This window comes from Leucoraja erinacea, unplaced genomic scaffold (genome assembly GCF_028641065.1).
Source record: "Leucoraja erinacea ecotype New England unplaced genomic scaffold, Leri_hhj_1 Leri_1541S, whole genome shotgun sequence".
Taxonomy (NCBI): domain Eukaryota; kingdom Metazoa; phylum Chordata; class Chondrichthyes; order Rajiformes; family Rajidae; genus Leucoraja; species Leucoraja erinaceus.
Genome location: NW_026575827.1, coordinates 8,498 through 28,605, shown reverse-complemented (window position 1 = coordinate 28,605; position 20,108 = coordinate 8,498). Strand labels below are relative to the sequence as shown.

Genomic DNA, 20,108 nt, shown 5'->3' with positions numbered 1-20,108 from the left:
TACTCGATACCCAATCTAGAATAGCCTGCTCTCTCGATGGTTCCCTCTACATGTTGGTTTAGAAAACTATCCTGCATACATTCCAAGAAATCCTCTTCCTCAGCACCCTTGCGAATTTGATTCACCCAATCTATATGTAGATTGAAGGCACCCATTATAACTGTTTTACCTTTGTTGCACGCATTTCTAATTTCCTGTTTGATGCCATCCCCAACTCCACTACTACTGTTAGGTGGCCTGCACACGACTCCCACTAACGTTTCTGCCACTTAGTGTTTCGCAGCTCTACCCATATCGATTCCATATCCTCCAAGCTGATGTCCTTCCTTTCTATTGCGTTAATCTCCTCTCTAACCAGCAACGCTACCCCACCTCCTTTCACTTTCTGTCTATCCCTCCTGAATATTGAATATCCCTGGATGTTCAGCTCCCTGCATTGGTCACCCTGGAGCCATGTCTTCGTGATCCCAACTATATCATAGTCATTGATAACTATCTGCACATTCAACTCATCCACTTTATTACGAATGCTCCTTGCATTGAGACACAAAGCCTTCAGGCTTGTTTTTACAACACTCTTACCGCTTATACAATGATGTTGAAAAGTGGCCCTTTTTGATTTTTGCCCTGGATTTGTCTGCCTGCCACTTTTACTTTTCACCTTGCTACTTATTGCTTCTACCCTCATTTTACACCCCGCTGTCTCTACGCTCACACATTTAAGAAACCCTTTCCCTTTAACTCCATCATCACCTATCCCATTCGACACTCCACCCCCCTTATTCAGTTTAAAACCACCCGTCTGATGGTATTGTTCCAGGGCTCTCAGGTCCCTGCTGTAGGTGGTCCATGACTGGACCTCATACACCAGGGTGGAGAGGCCAACGGCTCTGTAGACCAGCAGTTTTATTTGGGACTGTATGTCTCGGGTACTGTGGTGGTACTGATGGAGTGACACACTGTGGTGTTTCTGATGGAGTGACATACTGTGATGGTACTGATGGAGTGACATACTGTGGTGTTACTGATGGAGGGACGTACTGTGCTGGTACTGATGGAGTGACACACTGTGATGGGACTGATGGAGTGACACACTGTGATGGTACTGATGGAATGGCGTGCTGTGGTGTTACTGATGAAGGGCACACTGGAGCGGTAGTAATGGAGGGTAGCACTGTGGGGTAGTACGGATGGAAGTGATACTGTGGGGCAGCAGTGCTGGAATGACACTGCGAAATAGTACTGAATGAGTGACACACCGTGGGGTAGTTCTATTGGAATGTCGCACTGTAGGCTGTGATAGTAATAGGGGATCTATAGTTAGGGGTCAGATAGGCGAGTCTGCGGACGCAGTCAGGAGACCCGGAAGGTAGTTTGCCTTCCTGGTACCAGGATCTGGGATGTGTCTGAACGTGTCCAAGACATCCTGAAATGGGAGGGAGAGGAGCCTGAGGTCGTGGTCCATATAGGTACCAATGGCATAGGTAGAAAAAGAGAAGAGGTCCTGCATGGATAATTGAAGGAGTTAGGAGGAGAGTTAAGGAGAAGGACCGCAAAGGTAACAATCTCGGGATTACTGCCTGTGCCACGCGACAGTGAGAGTAGAAATGGAGCGAGGTGGAGGATAAATGCGTGGCTGAAGGACTGGTGTAGAGGGCAGAGATTCAAGTTTCTAGATCATTGGGACATCTTTTGGGGAAGGCTTGACCTGTGCAAAAAGGACGGGTTGCACTTGAACCCGAGTGGGACCAATATCCTGGCGGGGAGATTTGCAACGGCTTCTGTGGAGATTTTAAACCAGAACGGTTGGGGAGAGGGACTCAAATAGAGAAAGCTAGTAGACAGTGGGTGAGGCGGGAGGCAGAGAAGGGAAGCACTCAGACCCAACATGTAGGGTAGAAAGAAGAAAAAGATAATAAACAGGGAATAAGAGATGGTGGGTTTCTTAAATGTGTGAGCAGAGAGACAGAGGGTGTAAAATGAGGGTAGAAGCAATTGGTAGCAAGGTGAAAAGTAAAAGTGGCAGGCAGCCAAATCCAGGGCAAAAATCAAAAAGGGCAATTTTTCAACATAATTGTATAAGGGGTAAGAGTGTTGTAAAAACAAGCCTGCAGGCTTTGTGTCTCAATGCAAGGAGCATTCCCAAGAAGGTGGATGAGTTGAATGTGCAGATAGTTTTTAATTAATATGATATAGTTGGGATCACGGAGACATGGCTCCAGGGTGACCAAGGCTGGGAGCTGAACATCCAGGGATATTCAATATTCAGGAGGGATGGACAGAAAGGAAAAGGAGGTGGGTAGCGTTGCTGGTTAGAGAGGAGATTCATGCATTAGAAAGGAAGGACATTAGCTTGGAGGATGTGGAATCGATATGGGTAGAGCTGCAAAACACTAAGGGGCAGAAAACGCTAGTGAGAGTTGTGTACATGCCACCTAACAGTAGTAGTGGAGTTGGGGATGGCATCAAACAGGAAATTAGAAATGCGTGCAACAAAGGTAAAACAGTTATAATTGGTGACTTCAATCTACATATAGATTGGATGAATCAAATTGGCAGCGATGCTGAGGAAGGGGATTTCTTGGAATGTATGCGGGATAGTTTTTTAAACCAACATGTAGAGGAACCAACGAGAGAACAGGCTATTCTAGACTGGGTATTGAGTAATTAGGAAGGGTTAGTTAGCAGTCCGGAGTTGTGCGGAGCCCCTTGGGCAAGAGTGACCATAATATGGTTGAACTCTTCATTAGGATGGAGAGTGACATTTGTAAATTCAGAAACAAAGGTTCTGAACATTAAGAAAGGTAACTTTGAGCGTATGAGACGTGAATAGACCAAGATAGACCGGCAATTGATTCTTAAAGGGTCATATGCAATGCAAGGCATTCAAAGACTGCATGGATGAACTACAACAATTGTTTATCTCAGTTTGGCAAAAAAATAAATCAGGGAAGGTAGTGCATCCGTGGATAACAAGTGAAATCAGGGATAGTATCAAAACAAAAGCATACAAATTAGCCAGAAAAGCAGCCTACCAGACGGCTGGGAGAAATTCAGAGTCCAGCAGAGGAGGACAAAGGGCTTAATTATGAAAGGGGAAGTAGATTTTGAAAGAAAACTGACAAGGAACATAAAAACTGACTTTAAAAGTTTTTATAGATATGTGAAGAGAAAAAGATTCGTTAAAACAAATGTAGGTCCCATGCAGTCAGAAACAGGTGAATTGATCATAGGGAATAAGGACATGGCAGACCAATTGAATAACTACTTTGGCTCTGTCTTCACTAAGGAAGACATAAATAAGCTGTCGGAAATAGCAAGGGACCGGGTGTCAAACGAGATGGAGGAACTGAGTGAAATCCAGGTTAGTCGGGAAGTGGTGTTAGGTAAATTTAATGGATCAAAGGCCGATAAATCCCCAAGGTCCAGATAGGCTGCATCCCACAGTACTTAAGGAAGTAGCCCCAGAAATAGTGAATAATTTTTCAAAACTTTTTAGATTCTGGAGTAGTTCCTGAGGATTGGAAGGTAACTCCACTTTTAAAAAGAGAGAGAGAGAAAATGGGGAACTACAGAATAGTTAGTCTAACATCGGTAGTGGGGAAACTGCTAGAGTCAGTTATTAAAGATGGGATAGCAGCACATTTGGAAAGTGGTGAAATCATTGGACAAAGTCAACATGGATTTATGAAAGGTAAATCATGTCAGATTCAGATTCAGATTAAATTTTAATTGTCATTGTCAGTGTACAGTACAGAGACAAGGAAATGCATTTAGCATCTCCCTGGAAGAGCGACATAGCAAATGATTTGAGTAAATAATAATAAGTGTCCCGGGGGGGGGGGGGGGGGGGGGGGGGGGTGGTGATTGGCAATCACCGAGGTACGTTGTTGAGTAGAGTGACAGCCGCCGGGAAGAAGCTGTTCCTCGACCTGCTGGTTCGGCATCGGAGAGACCTGTAGCGCCTCCCGGATGGTAGGAGGGTAAACAGTGCATGGTTGGGGTGAGAGCAGTCCGTGGCGATGCTGAGCGCCCTCCGCAGACAACGCTTGCTTTGGACAGACTCAATGGAGGGGAGGGAGGAACGGTGATGCGTTGGGCAATTTTCACCACCCTCTGCAATGCCTTCCGGTCGGAGACAGAGCAGTTGCCATACCATACTGTGATGCAGTTGGTAAGGATGCTCTCGATGGTGCAGCGGTAGAAATTCACCAGGATCTGAGGAGTCAGATGGACCTTCTTCAGTCTCCTCAGGAAGAAGAGACGCTGGTGAGCCTTCTTGACCAGAGTTGAGGTATTGTGGGTCCAAGAGAGGTCATCGGAGATGTTGACCCCCAGGAACCTGAAGCTAGAAACACGTTCCACCTCCATCCCGTTAATGTGGATGGGGGTGTGCGTGCCGCCTTTGGACTTCCTGAAGTCTACAATGAGCTCCTTGGTCTTCTTGGTGTTAAGGGCCAGGTTGTTGTCAGCGCACCATGCTGCTAAGTGCTGGACCTCCTCCCTGTAGGCCAACTCATCGTTATTGCTGATGAGGCCAATCACCGTTGTATCATCTGCATACTTGATGATGGTGTTAGTACCATGTACAGGTGTGCAGTCATAGGTGAAGAGGGAGTAGAGGAGGGGGCTCAGCACACAGCCCTGTGGAACGCCGGTGTTCAGGGTGAGGGTTGAAGAGGTGTGCTTGTCTAACCTAACAGACTGGGGTCTGTTGGTTAGTAAGTCCAGTATCCAGTTGCAGAGGGAGGGGTCGATGCCCAGGTTACCGAGTTTGGTGATCAGTTTTGATGGTATAATGGTGTTGAATGCTGAGCTGTAATCGATGAACAGCATTCTTACGTAGGTGTCTCTGTTGTCGAGGTGGGAGAGGGCGGATTGATGTGCCGTTGAGATGGCATCCTCCGTACTCCTGTTCTTGCGGTAGGCAAGACTGACGAATCTCACAGAATTTTTCGAGGATGTAACTTTTAGAGTGGATAAGGGAGAACCAGTGGATGTGTTACATCTGGACTTTCAGAAGGCTTTCGACAAGGTCCCACATAAGAGATTAGTATGCAAACTTAAAGGAAACGGTATTGGGGGTTAAGTATTGACGTGGATAGAGAACTGGCTGGCAGACAGGAAACAAAGAGTAGGAGTAAACGGGTCCTTTTCACAATGGCAGGCAGTGACTAGTGGGGTACCGCAAGGCTCAGTGCTGGGACCCCAGCAATTTACAATATATACTAGACTAAGTGGGACCCGTTGGGTCCCAGCTTCACACGGGAAGGCTTGTCCCCCGAAGCAATATTCCACCTCTGCACCACTTTCAATATTTTTGACCACCAGGGAGGGGGGGGGGGGGGGGGGGGGGGGGGGGGGGGGGGGCTTTCTGGAGCGCTAGTATGTACCATTTTGGAATCAATAGACATTTTTTTTGCAAGCTTTAGAACCAATATACATTTTTTTGCAAGCTTTAGAACCAATAGACATTTTTATGGCAAGCTGTAGAACCAATAGAGACACTTTTTATAGGTGCTAAAAAAGAAAGGCTTAAAGTAACCCAACACCTTCACTCTCTGTCCCTGAAAACTTCAAACAAGGTCAGAAATCGTGGGGTTATTATGGATTCAGATTTACATTTCGACAGTCACATCAAATCAGTAACAAAATCGGCCTACTATCTAGCTCAAAAACGTAGCAAGATTAAGAGGACTCATGTCAGCTCAATACTTAGAAAAACGTGTACATGCCTTTATTACTAGGAGGCTAGATTATTGTAACAGTCTCCTTGCAGGTCTTCCGAAAAAAACTGTCAGGCAGCTACAGCTTGTTCAGAACGCAGTTGCTAGAGTTCTAACAAAGACCAAAAAATTTGAACACATTACACCAATTCTTAAATCTTTACATTGGCTCCCTGTATGTTAGAGAATTGATTTCAAAATCCTGCTGCTCACCTATAAATCACTACATGGTTTAGGACCAAAGTATATCACTGACATGCTTCAACTAAATAAGCCTTCTAGACCGCTAAGATCTTTTAAAACCAATCTGTTCGTGATTCCCAGAGTCAATACAAAACTTGGGAAAGCAGGATTTAGTTACTATGCAACAAATAGCTGGAGTAAACTTCCTGCAGATTTAAGACTTGCCTCAACTTTGACCACTTTTAAAACAAGACTGAAAACTTTTATGTTTACTTTAGCTTTCAGCTAAATCTTAACTACATTGCACTTTTAACGTTTGCACTTTTTATAATGCATTTTGAATTTTGCTTTATTTTCTTTTAATTCTTCTATTTTATATCATTTTAATATTTCATTTTATTGTATGACATGTTTTTATGTGAAGCACTTTGAGTCTGCCTCGTGTATGAAATGTGCTATATAAATAAAGTTGTCTTGCCTTGCCTTTTTGCAAGCTTTAGAACCAATAGACATTTTTTGCAAGCTTTAGGACCAGTAGACATGTTTTGCAAGCGTTAGAACCAATAGACACATTCTGCAAGCATTTTAGAACCACTAAGGCCACTTACATTTGAGTGGACATGTGTTCAGTGTTATACACAGCTCAGAGAAATGTGACCCTCTGCCTTCCTCCATCTTGAAAAGACTGAAGCACACCACTTCCTGGTTTTATAGTCCCTCCCTCGTGCCGCCAGCGGGGGCAGCAGAGAGAATAGGAAATTTTGTAAGAACATTCATATCTCAGTCATGTTCCATCGACGGGAATAATCCTCGGAACACATGCGGCGGAGGGGGGTTCTGAGCGAGGTGGCCAAAAATGACGGCCGTAGGTGGCGGCGTTCTCTCGGAAATCGCAGCACAGATGGCCAAAAGCGGTCAAGAACAGAGATTTAGTAATATAGATTAATGATTTGGACGAGGGAATTGAATGCAACATCCCCAAGTTTGCAGATGACGCGAAACTGGGGGGCAGTGTTAGCTGTGAGGAGGATGCTAGGAGGCTGCAAGGTGACTTGGATACGTTGGGTGTGGGCAAATGCATGGCAGATGCAGTATAATGTGGATTAACGTGAGGTTATCTACTTTGGTGGCAAGAACAGGAAAGTAGACTATTATCTGAATGGTGGCCGATTAGGAAAAAGGGAGATGCAACCAGACCTGGGTGTCATGGTACACGAGTCATTGAAAGTAGGCATGCAGGTGCAGCAGGCAGTGAAGAAAGCGAATGGTATGTTAGCATTCATAGTAAAAGGATTTGAGTATAGGAGCAGGGAGTTTCTACTGCAGTTGTACAGGGCCTTGGTGAGACCACACCTGGAGTATTGCGTACAGCTTTGGTCTCCTAGACTCGGCTTGTACTCGCTAGAATAGAGAAGATTAAGGGGGGATCTTATAGAAACTTACAAAATTCTTAAGGGGCTGGACAGGCTAGATGCAGGAAGATTGTTCCCGATGTTGGGGAAGTCCAGAACAAGGGGTGACAGTTTAAGGATAAGGCGGAAGTATTTTAGGACTGAGATTTGAAAAACATTTTCCCCACAGAGAGTGATGAATCTGTGGAATTCTCTGCCACAAAAGGAAGTTGAGGCCAGTTCATTGGCTATATTTAAGAGGGAGTGAGATGTGGCCCTTGTGGCTAAAGAGATCAGGGGGTATGGAGCGAAGGCAGGCACAGGATACTGAGTTGGATGATCAGCCATGATCATATTGAATTGCGGTGCAGGCTCAAAGGGCCGAATGGCCTACTCCTGCACCTATTTTCTATGTTTCTATGGTTGAAGTGTTTGAATGCGTGACGGTTAATTGACTTCCGTTGTCAGTTTGCAGGCGGACTGGTGTGCTGAATACGGAAAACTGCCTCTGTAGCTTTTGAATGACCATTTCGGATGTGATGGTGGGCAATAAATCGAGTTGGAACCAGTTGGAGTAGGAGTCGACCAGGACTAGGTAGTGTTTACCGTGCCATTCGAAAATGTCCGCTGCCAGCGACGTTCAAGGCAGTGCTGGTGGGGGTTGTTGTAGCAGAGGCTGTTTCTGTTGGTGTAGTGCCAAACTGTTGCAGATGGGACAGGAGGCGGCCCTGTCCCGTATGTACTTGGCCATACCAGGCCAGCAGAACATGTTCTGTGCGTGGGCCAACGTGGCATCGGTACCTGGGTGACAGTTGTGTACCTCTTTAGCGTATTTGTCTTGTAGGAATGATGGGATCACGACTTTGTAACCTTTAAGTATGACACCGTCCTGCATTTCCAACTCATCGCGGGCTAGGAAGAACGGCTGCACCTCCAGTGGTGTGCTGGATTGCCTGTTTGGCCAGCCTCTCTCTTGATTATGGATGAGAGTAGCTGAGGTTGCCGATTGGGAAAGGGGGAGATGCAGCGAGACCTGGGTGTCATGGTACACCAGTAATTGAAGGTAGTCATGCAGGTGCAGCAGGCAGTAAAGAAAGCGAATGGTATGTTAGCTTTCATTGCAAAAGGATTTGAGTATAGGAGCAGGGATGTTCTACTGCAGTTGTACAGGGTCTTGGTAAGACCACACCTGGAGTATTGCGTACAGTTTTGGTCTCCAAATCTGAGAAAGGACATTATTGCCATAGAGGGAGTGCAGAGAAGGTTCACCAGACTGATTCCTGGGATGTCAGGGCTGTCTTATGAAGAAAGACTGGATAGACTTGGTTTATACTCTCTAGAATTTAGGAGATTGAGAGGGGATCTTATAGAAACTTACAAGATTCTTAAGGGGTTGGACAGGCTAGATGCAGGAAGATTGTTCCCGATGTTGGGGGAAGTCCAGGACAAGGGGTCACAGCTTAAGGGGGAAATCCTTTAAAACCGAGATGAGAAGAACTGTTTTCACACAGAGAGTGGTGAATCTCTGGAACTCTCTGCCACAGAGGGTAGTTGAGGCCAGTTCATTGGCTATATTTAAGAGGGAGTTAGATGTGGCCCTTGTGGCTAAGGGGATCAGGCGGTATGGAGAGAAGGCAGGTACGGGATACTGAGTTGGATGATCAGCCATGATCATATTGAATGGCGGTGCAGGCTCGAGGGGCCGAATGGCCTACTCCTGCACCTAATTTCTATGTTTCTATGTTTCTAGGCGTGCCATCAGCGGCTGTGTGTTCAGCCACGCGGCGCAGGCGTTCAGCGGGAACGAATTCGATCTTGAGAACTCGTAAGTCGATCTTGAGAACCCGTAAGCTCATCCCGTAAGCTAAGTGGGGCGTCTACCACGTGGTCACCTCTGCGTGGTGCACAGATGCGGCAGTCCTATCTAATTGCTCCTCTCCGTACCTCGAACATCTGACGGTGAAGTGTCGCCCTTTCTACCGACCGAGGGAATTCACGTCCATCATCCTGACCGCAGTCTACATCCCACCCCAGGCAGACGTCCGTCTGGCACGGGGGGAGGAGCAGCACGCCGTGGTCAACAAGCACTAGACGGCTTACTTCGAGGCGTTTACCACCATTGGCGGGGACTTCAACAGAGCCAACCTGAAAACATCGCCCACTAACTTCCACCAACATGCCTGCTGCAGCACCAGATGATCAAACATCCTCGACCATTGTTACACGTCCACCAAAGACGCCTATCGCTCTATCCCTCGCACCCTATCCGGGAAATCCCACCATTAAGCGGTGCCGCGTCTTCCTGCATACAGGCGGCAACTGAAGAAAGCACCCCAAGATGTGAAGACTGTCAGAGCTGGTCGCGGGGAGGGGTGGGGGCGCAGAGGAACTACTCCAGGTCTGCTTGGAGTCTGTAGGCTGTGCAATCTTCAAGGACTCGTCAACGGACCTGAATGAATGCGCCACAGTCGTTACAGACTTCATGCGGAAATGTGTGGAGGGCTTTCTTCCAACAAAAAACCTTCTGAGTGTTTCCTAACCAGAAGCCTTGGATGAACCATGAGATCCACACTCTTCTGAAGTCCAGATCCCGGGCATTCAGGTCTGGAGATGCAGAGGTCAAGAAGAAGTCCAGATATGACCTTGGTAAGACCATAGAAAGTCCAAAAGAGACTTCGGATGAGACGGATGTTCGGCAACTGTGGCAGGGCTTGAATGCCATCACCTCCTACAAGGCGAAATCAGGAGGCAGCTCAATTGTCAGCGAAGCATCACTCCCTGATGAGCTCAGTGCGTTTTACGCACGGTTCGATAGCTTCCGTTACCTTCCCGAGCCCCCATTCGTCCTGGCGGTATTATAGTAACAGTCTCAGAGGCCGACGTCAGAAGATCCTTCAGGTGAATCCTCGGAAAGCGCCTGGACCTGATGGCATTCCCACTTCGACAATAAAAACACTTAGGTCAGGTTGTTGTTTATAGACTACAGCTCGGCTTTTAATACCATCATCCCCTCCAAGCTACCGAGCTCACGGAACTGCGTCTCTGCGCATCCCCCTACAATTGGATCCTCGACTTCCTCATGCACAGACCACAGTCTGTTCGAATTTGAGGAACCACTTCATCCTCATAACAATTAGCACAGGAGCACATCAAGGCTGCGTGCTCCGCCCCCTGCTGTACTTACTCTATACTCATGACTGCGCAGCCGGTCAAAGTGCGAATTCCATCAGCGAATTCGCCGACGTCACCATTCTTGTTGGACGAATCACAGATGGGGATGAGTCAGAGTATAGACGTGAGATCCACCAACTGACCAAGTGGTGCCAGGACAACAACCTGGCTCTCGACATCAGGAAGACTAAGGAACTGATTGTAAGGGAAGGATGAGGACCCACATCCCTGTTCACATCAATGGGTCTATGGTAGAGAGGGTCAAAAACTTCAAATGTACACAAAAGTGCTGGAGAAACTCAGCGGATGCAGCAGCATCTATGGAGCGAAGGAAATAGGCAACGTTTCGGGCCGCAAAAAAATTCAAATTCCTGGGTGTGCATATTTCCGAAGATCTTTCCTGAATCCATCACACCGATGCAATTATAAATTAGACACATCAGCGACTCTACTTCCTGAGAAGATTACGGAGATTCGGCATGTCGTTAAGGATTCTCCTAGACTTCTACATGTTCACGGTAGAGATCATTCTAACTGGTTGCATCGTGGCCTGGTTCGGCAACTTGAAAGATTAGTAGCGAAAAAAAGACTACAAAATGTTGTCACCACTGCCCAATCCATCACCGTCTTTGTCCTCTCCACACCGTCAAAGTGATCTATCGTAGTCGCTGCCTCAAAAAGGCAGCCACATCATCAAAGACCCACACCAACCTGGCCCCATACTCATTTCACCATTGCCATCAGGAAGAAAGTACAGGAGCCTGAAAACTATAACGTCCTGGTTCAGGAACAGCTTCATCCCTACAGCCATCAGGCTATTAAACACAGCAACGAATAAGCTCTGAGCTCTGAACTGCAAAATACTATATTATTATTACAATACATTTGTTTTTTATTGAACTCTTCTTCCCCCGTTATGTATTATGTTTACATCTTCACATATTCTATTGTGCTGGAGCAAGTAAGGATTTCATGGTCCCACCCGGGATACAGGACAAACCAACACTCTTGACTCTTGATTCTATTGACTAAAACACAATGCAATATCAGCCATTGATTTAATTGTCGTTGCAACGTTTTATAACATAGTCTGCCGTTTAATCTGTGTACATCTGAATGGTGGCCGATTAGGAAAAGGGGAGGCAACGAGACTTGGGTGTCATGGCACACCAGTCATTGAAAGTAGGCATGCTGGTGCAACAGGCAGTGAGGAAAGCGAATGGTATGTTAGCATTCATAGCAAAAGGATTTGAGTATAGGGGCAGGGAGGTTCTACTGCAGTTGTACAGGGTCTTGGTGAGACCACACCTGGAGTATTGTGTACAGTTTTGGCCTCCTAATCAGAGGAAGGACATTCTTGCCATAGAGGGAGTACAGAGAAGGTTCACCAGACTGATTCCAGGGATGTCAGAACTTTCATATGAAGAAAGACATACAAGCGAATACAAGACTCGGCTTGTATTCGCTAGAATTTAGAAGATTGTGGGGGGATCTTATAGAAGCTTACCAAATTCTTAAGGGGTTGGACAGGCTAGATGCAAGAAGATTGTTCCCGATGTTGGGGAAGTCCAGAACAAGGGGTCACAGTTTAAGGATAAAGGGGAAATCTTTTAGGACCGAGATGAGAAAAACATTTTTCACACAGAGAGTGGTGAATCTTTGGAATTCTCTGCCACAGAAGGTAGTTGAGGCCAGTTCATTGGCTATATTTAAGAGGGAGTTATATGTGGCCCTTGTGCCTATGGAGAGAAGGCAGGTATGGGATACTGAGTTGGATGATCAGCCATGGTCATATTTAATGGAGGTGCTGGCTCGAAGTGCTGAATGGCCTACTCCTGCACGTATGTCAAGCACCAAGGAGGTCAAGGAGCCAACATTTCAAACCCAGACCAGCAGCTACACCGATTACGATTTCTCACAAAGTTATCTATTTTCATTAATCGTTGTGCAGCAAATGTAATGAGGAGAGCTGCGATGGCCGAGTGGTTAAGGCGTTGGACTCGAAATCCAATGGGGATTCCCCTCGCAGGTTCGAACCCTGCTCGCAGCGTCATTTTCTTCCGCCTGGAGCTGAACGGTCTATTACTTCTCACAGTTTTAGCTCACTTTCAGGACTCATAGAGCCTTACCCATTCCTCTCCAGATTCATCGCGTCTCCCTGTTTGGTTACAGTGATCGGTAAACGGTGCTGTCGGATATATATGGCGCAGATTTCCTTCGAGAGCGGATTGAGGCTCAAGGCAATCCTCGTGTGGGAACGGACTTTTGGTCATTGGGTTGGTCCATCATCTTATTCAAAAATCGATGACTGATTAAGGAAAGGAAAGTAAAAACCTTTTTCAGCCGCCGCATCTTGTGGACAAAGTTTAGCGGGCAGATTCATCTTGCACCCGTCACGAAACTGTTTTTATCCCTGGCCTTCTGCAGTTCTGACTGACCCCTAACCCCCTCTCCCCCGATATTCCGAAGCCCCTCTCTTGCTCCCTCCATTCGCAACAAGGACAGAGTTCCCCCTTGATCTCACCTTCCACTCCATCAGCCGTCGCAAGCTACATTAATCCCATAAACCTTTCGCCACCTCCAATGGGATCAAACTACTGGCCACATCTTCCACTCTACACCACTTTCTGCTTTCTGCAGAGACCGTTCCCACCGCAATTCCCGGTCCACTCGTTGTTTTCCACCCAAACCACACCCTCCTCAGGAACGTTCCGCTGCATCTGCAGGAGATGCAACCCTGTCCCGTTGCTTCACTCAACCACTCAAGCTAATGACCCCGACCGTATTTTCAGGTGAGGCAGAGGTTTCCTCCAATCTCATCTACTGTGTCCGCTGTTCCAGGTGTCCACTTCTGTACATCGGCGAGACCAAGCGCAGTCTCGGCGATCGTTTCGCTCAACACCACTTCGCAGTCTGCATTAACCAACCTGATCTCCCGGTTTGTCAGCACTTTAACTCCCCCTCCCATTCCGATTCTGACCTTTCGGTCCCTGGCCTATTCCATTGTCAGAGTGAGGCAAGTTCAAATTGGAGGAACAGCACATCATATTTCGCTTGGGTAGCTTCCACTCCAGCGGAAGGAACATTGACTTCCCTAACTTCAAATAACCCTTGCTCTTCTTCTCTCTCCACCCCCTCTCCCACCAGCCTTACTGACGGACTACATTCTATCTCCGTCCATCCCACTACCCTGACATCAGTACGAAGAAGAGTCTCGACCCGTAACGTCACCGATTCCTTCTCTCATAGAAACATAGAAACATAGAAAATAGGTGAAGGAGGAGGCCATTCGGCCCATCGAGCCAGCACCGCCATTCATTGTGCCATGGCTGATCGTCCCCTATCAATAACCCTTCTCCCCCTATCCCTTGACTCCACTAGCCACTAGAGCTCTATCTAACTCTCTCTTAAATCCATCCAGTGACTTGGCCTCCACTGCCCTCTGTGTCAGGGGATTCCATAAATTCACGACTCTCTGGGTGAAAAAGTTTTTTCTCACCTCAGTCTTAAATGACCTCCCCTTTATTCTAAGACTGTGGCCCATGGCCCCTCCAGAGATGCCGCCTGTCGCGTTCTTACACCAGCATTGTGGGTTTGCCTTCGATTTAAACAAACATCTGCAGTTCTATTCTACACATTCCTATCACAAGGCATTTCCATGATCTTAAGTAAAACACACATAATTTGCACAAAATGCATTTTTCTATAAAATTGCGGAAATTTGAACACCATCCTGGAAAACGCTGCTCACTTGATTCGCATCCACTCAAGTTCACAAAATAGTCACCGCCCAACATTGGCATGAGGTGCTGCAGTGTGCATCAGTGTATATTGCCTATTATAAACATGTTAGTTCCTGTGACCACGGCCACTAACACCATCAAGGACAGTAGGTGGGCGAGGCATCGCGTTCAGCTCCTGCTCCTGCGCCCACGCCGGATACCGCCGTGACATGGAGAACTTCAGCAGGCCGTGCAGCACGTGCGGAGGGAATGAATTGCCTCAGTTGCGGATCAATGCTGTAGAAGGGAAGTCGTTCAGGAAAAAGAGACAAGGCTCGCAAGGGGAACCATATGGTGGCGGGAAAGAAACAGAAGGGAAGATGCAACGTTCACAACAGAACACAAAACCGCACACGTTTACTTGACACCCACTAGCAGAGTGGCGCAGCGGCAGCGTGCTGAGCCCATAACTCAGGTCGATAGATCGAAACTATCCTCTGCTATTCAACTAGGTTTTTATTCTGCATCCAAAGGAATCCACATTTCTTTCAGATGCACAAATGAAACCGATAATGAAACGATGATAAACCAATGACAGCGTATATAACAATGGGGATATTCCCGCAAATTAGTCGGAACGAATGGGTCTCGGAGTTCAAAGGGGAGGGGGCAGGGGATGCACCAAAATGTTGCCCGAGGTGGCGCTTATCCGCCAAGAAGTGCGACTGGAAAGACTGGGTGTATTATCCTGGAGGCGGTCTCTACGATTGGGGGTGTCCTACGAATAGAACCATAGAAACACAGAAAATAGGTGCAGGAGTAGGCCATTCGGCCCTTCGAGACTGCACCGCCATTCAATATGATCATGGCTGATCATCCAACTCAGTATCCTGTACCGACCTTCTCTCCATATCACCTGATCCCTTTAGCCACAAGGGCTACATCTAACTCCCTCTTAAATATAGCCAATGAACTGGCCTCAACTACCTTCTGTGGCAGAGAATTCCAGAGATTCACCACTCTCTGTGTGAAAAATATTTTTTCTCATCTCGGTCCTAAAATACTTCTCCCTTATCCTTAAACTGTGACCCCCTTGTTCTGGCCTTTTCCAAAATCGGGAACAATCTTCCTGTATCTACCCTGTCCAACCCCTTAAGAATTTTGTAAGTTTCTATAAGATCCCCCCTCAATCTTCTAAATTCTAGCAAGTAGGACCCGAGTCTATCCAGTCTTTCTTCATATAAAAGTCCTGCCATCCCAGGAATCAGCCTCGTGAACCTTCTATGTACTCCCTCTATGGCAAAAATATCTTTCCTCAGATGAGAGGACGAGAGGCTTCGGAAGGACATTCCATTCCAAAGCCGCGTCCACGGAAGTTGAAATCTGGACCCGACCCCGTATGTGGATGGTAGGGATTCTCACAGTTTATGGATCTGTAGCCTTGAATCACCAAGCATTGAAGATATAGTCGGTATTGTTAAACACGTTCAGTATGGATGGATGGTCGCTATGGATATTTGCGGCCAAAAGGCCTGTTCTGAGCTGTATGTCTCTATGTTACATCTTTCAGTATAGAAGTCTTTGTCGGAATGAAGGGAGGTTGTGGAGAGAGATTCCACGGGCGAAATATATGAAGAGATCCGGCGGTGAGGACATTAACGGGACACAGTGTGAATCAATTTCCTGTCGTATTGGGAAGTGTCCTAGTTTGATCTGGGAATCTGCAATAGAATGAGAACAAGAATCTACGCTGATCCGCTCATGGATTTACCATCTAATTCCGGGATCAGTGTCTTCCCTGTTCGTCCTGGTATACACTAATCGCTTGACGTAAACAAAAAGCCTTCTTGGAAACTTATTGTTGCGACCGCGGTAGTCGTGGTCGAGTGGTTAAGGCGATGGACTAGGAATCCATTGGTCTCTCTTACCAAGGTTCGAATCAACGGGACTAGTACGTCTGCCCGAAATGACTGACGTATATGTGCAGCTTTTGATGCACTGTTGATTGTCTGTGCCCAGAGTGAATACCTAATTCCCCTGACAATTCTGAAGAAGAGTCTCGACCCTTAATGTCACCCATTACTTCGCACCAGAGATGCCGCAGATCCCACTGAGTTACTTCAGCATGAGTCTATCCTAATTTATTTCCTGTTGTTCCAGTCGGACCACGCTGCTTCACCTCTCCTAATAGGACAAACCTGGCGAACCTTTGCTGCACTCCCCGGGTGCACGGGTACTCACTGACTCAGGTAGAGTTTTTTTCTCACCTTAGTCTTAAATGACCTCCCCTTTATTCTAAGACCGTGGCCACTGGTTCTGGACTAGCCCAACATTGCGAACATTTTTCCTGCATCTAGCTTGTCCAGTTTCTATGCTTCTATAAGATACCCCCTCATCCTTCTAAACTCCAGTGAATACAAGCCTAGTCTTTTCAATCTTTCCTCATCCCGCCATCCCAGGGATCAATCTTGTGCACTTACGCTGCACTGCCTCAATCACAAGGATGTCCTTCCTCAAATTAGGAGACCAAAACTGTTTACAGTACTCTAGATGTGGTCTTACTAGAGCCCTAGCCAACTGCAGAAGAACCTCTTCAGCAGCATTTAATTGTGACATGTTCCAAATACAGAACAATATAATTCTTACTTGCAGCAGCATAACGGGTCTGCGAACAGATTACACGTTTTACTCATCGATAATACAATTTAAAAAAATGAAAATCAGAAAAAAACCGTTTCCAAAAGACCAAATCCATTCGCGTGTATTTAGATAATTATCACGTGTACCAAGGTACAGAGGAATGCTCGTGTTGTGTGCTATCCAATCAATTAAAAAAACTGAACATGACAAAGGGTAACAATACAAAATGCATGGCACAGTCTGATAAAGACCGATTAAAGTTAAAGTTAAAGCAAAGGTCTCCAATGAGGTCGTTGGGAGGTCGGGACCACTCTCCAGCTCGTGAGAGGATCGTTCCAGAATAAGCGATCACAGTTTAAGGATAAGGGGCAAATCATTTTGGACCGAGATGAGAAAAACGTTTTTCACACAGAGAGTGGTGAATCTCTGGAATTCTCTGCCACAGAAGTTAGTTGAGGCCAGTTCATTGGCTATATTTAAGAGGGAGGTAGATGTGGTTCTTGTGGCTAAAGGGATCAGGGGGTATAGAGAGAAGGCAGGTACAGGATACTGAGTTGGATGATCAGCCATGATCATATTGAATGGCGATGCAGGCTCGAAGGGCCGAATGGCCCACTCCTGCACCTATCTTCTATGTTTCTATGTTTCTGTGTTCACTTGTCTGATAACTGCTGGGACACCAAGTTAGTTCGCAGTTTCCATTAGATAGTTGTGGGGGTTAATCACCTCCAATATCCCACGTTTAACATTTGAGTTTGTTCGTTGTAAGGGTCTGCGAACCGAGAGCGAGTACAGAGTGGGAGCGGGGAGCACAAGAATAATAACCTCAAGTTGGGGGCACTGGGAATGTGAACAATGACACGGTGGGTGCAGTGAGCACAGGGATAATAACCTGGATGTTGGGATCTGGATAACGCGAACAGGGACATGGGAGGAATAGGGGTGTCGTGATAATGTCGCGATAAGGCAGAAACTGCGAAAGGAAGGAAGACAGGAAAGAGAATGGAGGAAGGGAGTAACGGGGACAGGAAAAATACCGCAGATGCGAGAATCTGGAGCAAAATTGAAACTGCTGGTGGACATTAGCGCAGCGTGCAACATTCCGGAGGGAAAACAAACATACACGTTCCAAAATAAGATTCTAGAAGGGAAATGAGTTGGGAATGAAATAAGAGCTACGGATGTGTATCAAATCACTAGTGGGATGGAGCAGGTGAATGCACGGAGTGTTTAATCCAGGGTATTGGAATAAAGAACCAGAGCACGTGGGTTTAAGGTGAGAGGGGAAGGATTTAATAGAATCCTGATGGGCACTGTTATTATTCGTAGGTTGGTGGGTACATGGAATTAACTGCCAGGGGAGTAGTTGAGGCAGGTACAGCAACAACGTTTAATATACACTTGGGCAGGTATATGTTTGTGAAAGGTTGAGAGGGCTATGGACCAAATGCGGACAAATAGTTGGGACATCTTGTTCGGCATTTACCAGTGGGGCTGAAGGATCGGTTTCCTATGACGCGAATCTATGACGTGATGGTTGCGCGTGCGCACAAGTAGATAACGTAGCAAGGAGGTTCACCTCTTCATTCAACACACTTGACACTTACAGATAGATAAAGGTGAGCAGACGACAGTTCACTGGACATCGTTGACCAAGGGTGTTTACTTCGTCTTTCTAAACGGGTGTCAAGCAATTAAACAAATAAAAGAATTCCGACTGCTACAGGAATTCAGCGGGTGTCTCCACATAAGGTCGACGCATGCAGAATATTCCGTTTGAATAGTGACGTATATAGGCTTGTATTCACTGGAGTTTAGAACGATGAGGGGGGATCTTATAGAAACATATACAATTATGAAAGGACCGGACAAGCTAGATGCAGGAAACATGTTCCCAAGGTTGTGCGAGTTCAGAAGCAGGGGCCACAGTCTTAGAATAAAGGGGAGGTCATTTAAGACTGAGGTGAGAAAAAACATATTCACCCAGAGAGTTGTGAATTTATGGAATTCCCTGCCACAGAGGGCAGTGGAGGCCAAGTCACTGGATGGATTTAAGAGAGAGTTAGATAGAGCTCTAGGGGCTAGTGGAGTCAAGGAATATGGGGAGAAGGCAGGCACGGGTCATTGATAGGGGACGATCAGCCATGAGCACAATGAATGGCGGGGCTGTCTCGAAGGGCCGATTAGCCTCCTCCTGCACCTATTTTATGTTTCTATGTATTTTCGTGAATTAAAGGAGATATTTTTTATCTTGCAGAACATTTATGAATTAGCGTGAGCAGAATAGAAAGGGTTTGTCAAAATTGCAAGATTAGTATGATACAAGAATAAACTGAACTGAATATAGCCAACTACATCCGCTCGCCAACATCCACACACCACCCAGCAAGCAGCTGGACGTAACTATCACTCAATGACTTAACGGGTGATCAGGCTGTGTGCTTAACTCCATCACTTTCCAACCAAGAATACATCTCTCTGTCTTGAAGTACTTAGTACTTAGTACCTACTTGCTTAGCACTCAATACCTAACACATATATCCCGAATAGTAACACCGCCGAGGGCACTCTGAAGGAGGAAGAACACGTCTTTCTGTGTCGAACAAACGAGTTAATAATTTCAGACAATTGGATAGATGACTCGATTACTCATCATAGGGTGACGCCATCAATCACTCAAACGTAACGATGTTGTGAGTGCCATCAAAATACCGACTCTGGTGGGACTCGAACCCACAACCTTTGAATTACTTGCTATGCGTCAGTAGAAGTCCAACACGCTATCCTTTGCGCCACAGAGCCAATTCGAGAGGACACATGTAAACTCACGACATAACAAAAAGTGTATTGTCCAACTCAAATCTTTAACCATATAACCATATAACAATTACAGCACGGAAACAGGCCACCTCAACCCCTCTAGTCCGTGCCGAACACGTATTCTCCCCTAGTCCCTTATACCTGCGCTCAGACCATAACCCTCCATTCCTTTCCTGTCCATATAACTATCCAATTTATTTTTCAATGATAAAAACGAACCTGCCTCCACCACGGGAAGCTCATTCCACACAGCCACCACTCTCTGAGTAAAGAAGTCCCCCCCTCATGTTACCCCTAAACTTCAGTCCCTTAATTCTCAAGTCATGTCCCCTTGTTTGAATCTTCCCTACTCTTAGTGGGAAAAGCTTATCCACGTCAACTCTGTCTCTCCCTCTCATCATTTTAAAGACCTCTATCAAGCCCCCCCCCCTTAACCTTCTGCGCTCCAAAGAATA

At 46.4% G+C, this 20,108-nt stretch overlaps 2 non-coding genes across 2 annotated transcripts; one reads left to right on the top strand and one right to left on the bottom strand.

The window, feature by feature from the left end:
• The first annotated feature begins 12,439 nt into the window (after positions 1–12,439).
• Positions 12,440–12,521, top strand: trnas-cga (transfer RNA serine (anticodon CGA)). Its single transcript has one exon. It is a non-coding gene; the product is annotated as a tRNA-Ser (tRNA).
• Positions 12,522–19,545: 7,024 nt separating this feature from the next.
• Positions 19,546–19,635, bottom strand: trnar-ucu (transfer RNA arginine (anticodon UCU)). Its single transcript is given in 2 exon segments — positions 19,546–19,581; positions 19,599–19,635. It is a non-coding gene; the product is annotated as a tRNA-Arg (tRNA).
• Between the last annotated feature and the right edge of the window lie 473 nt (positions 19,636–20,108).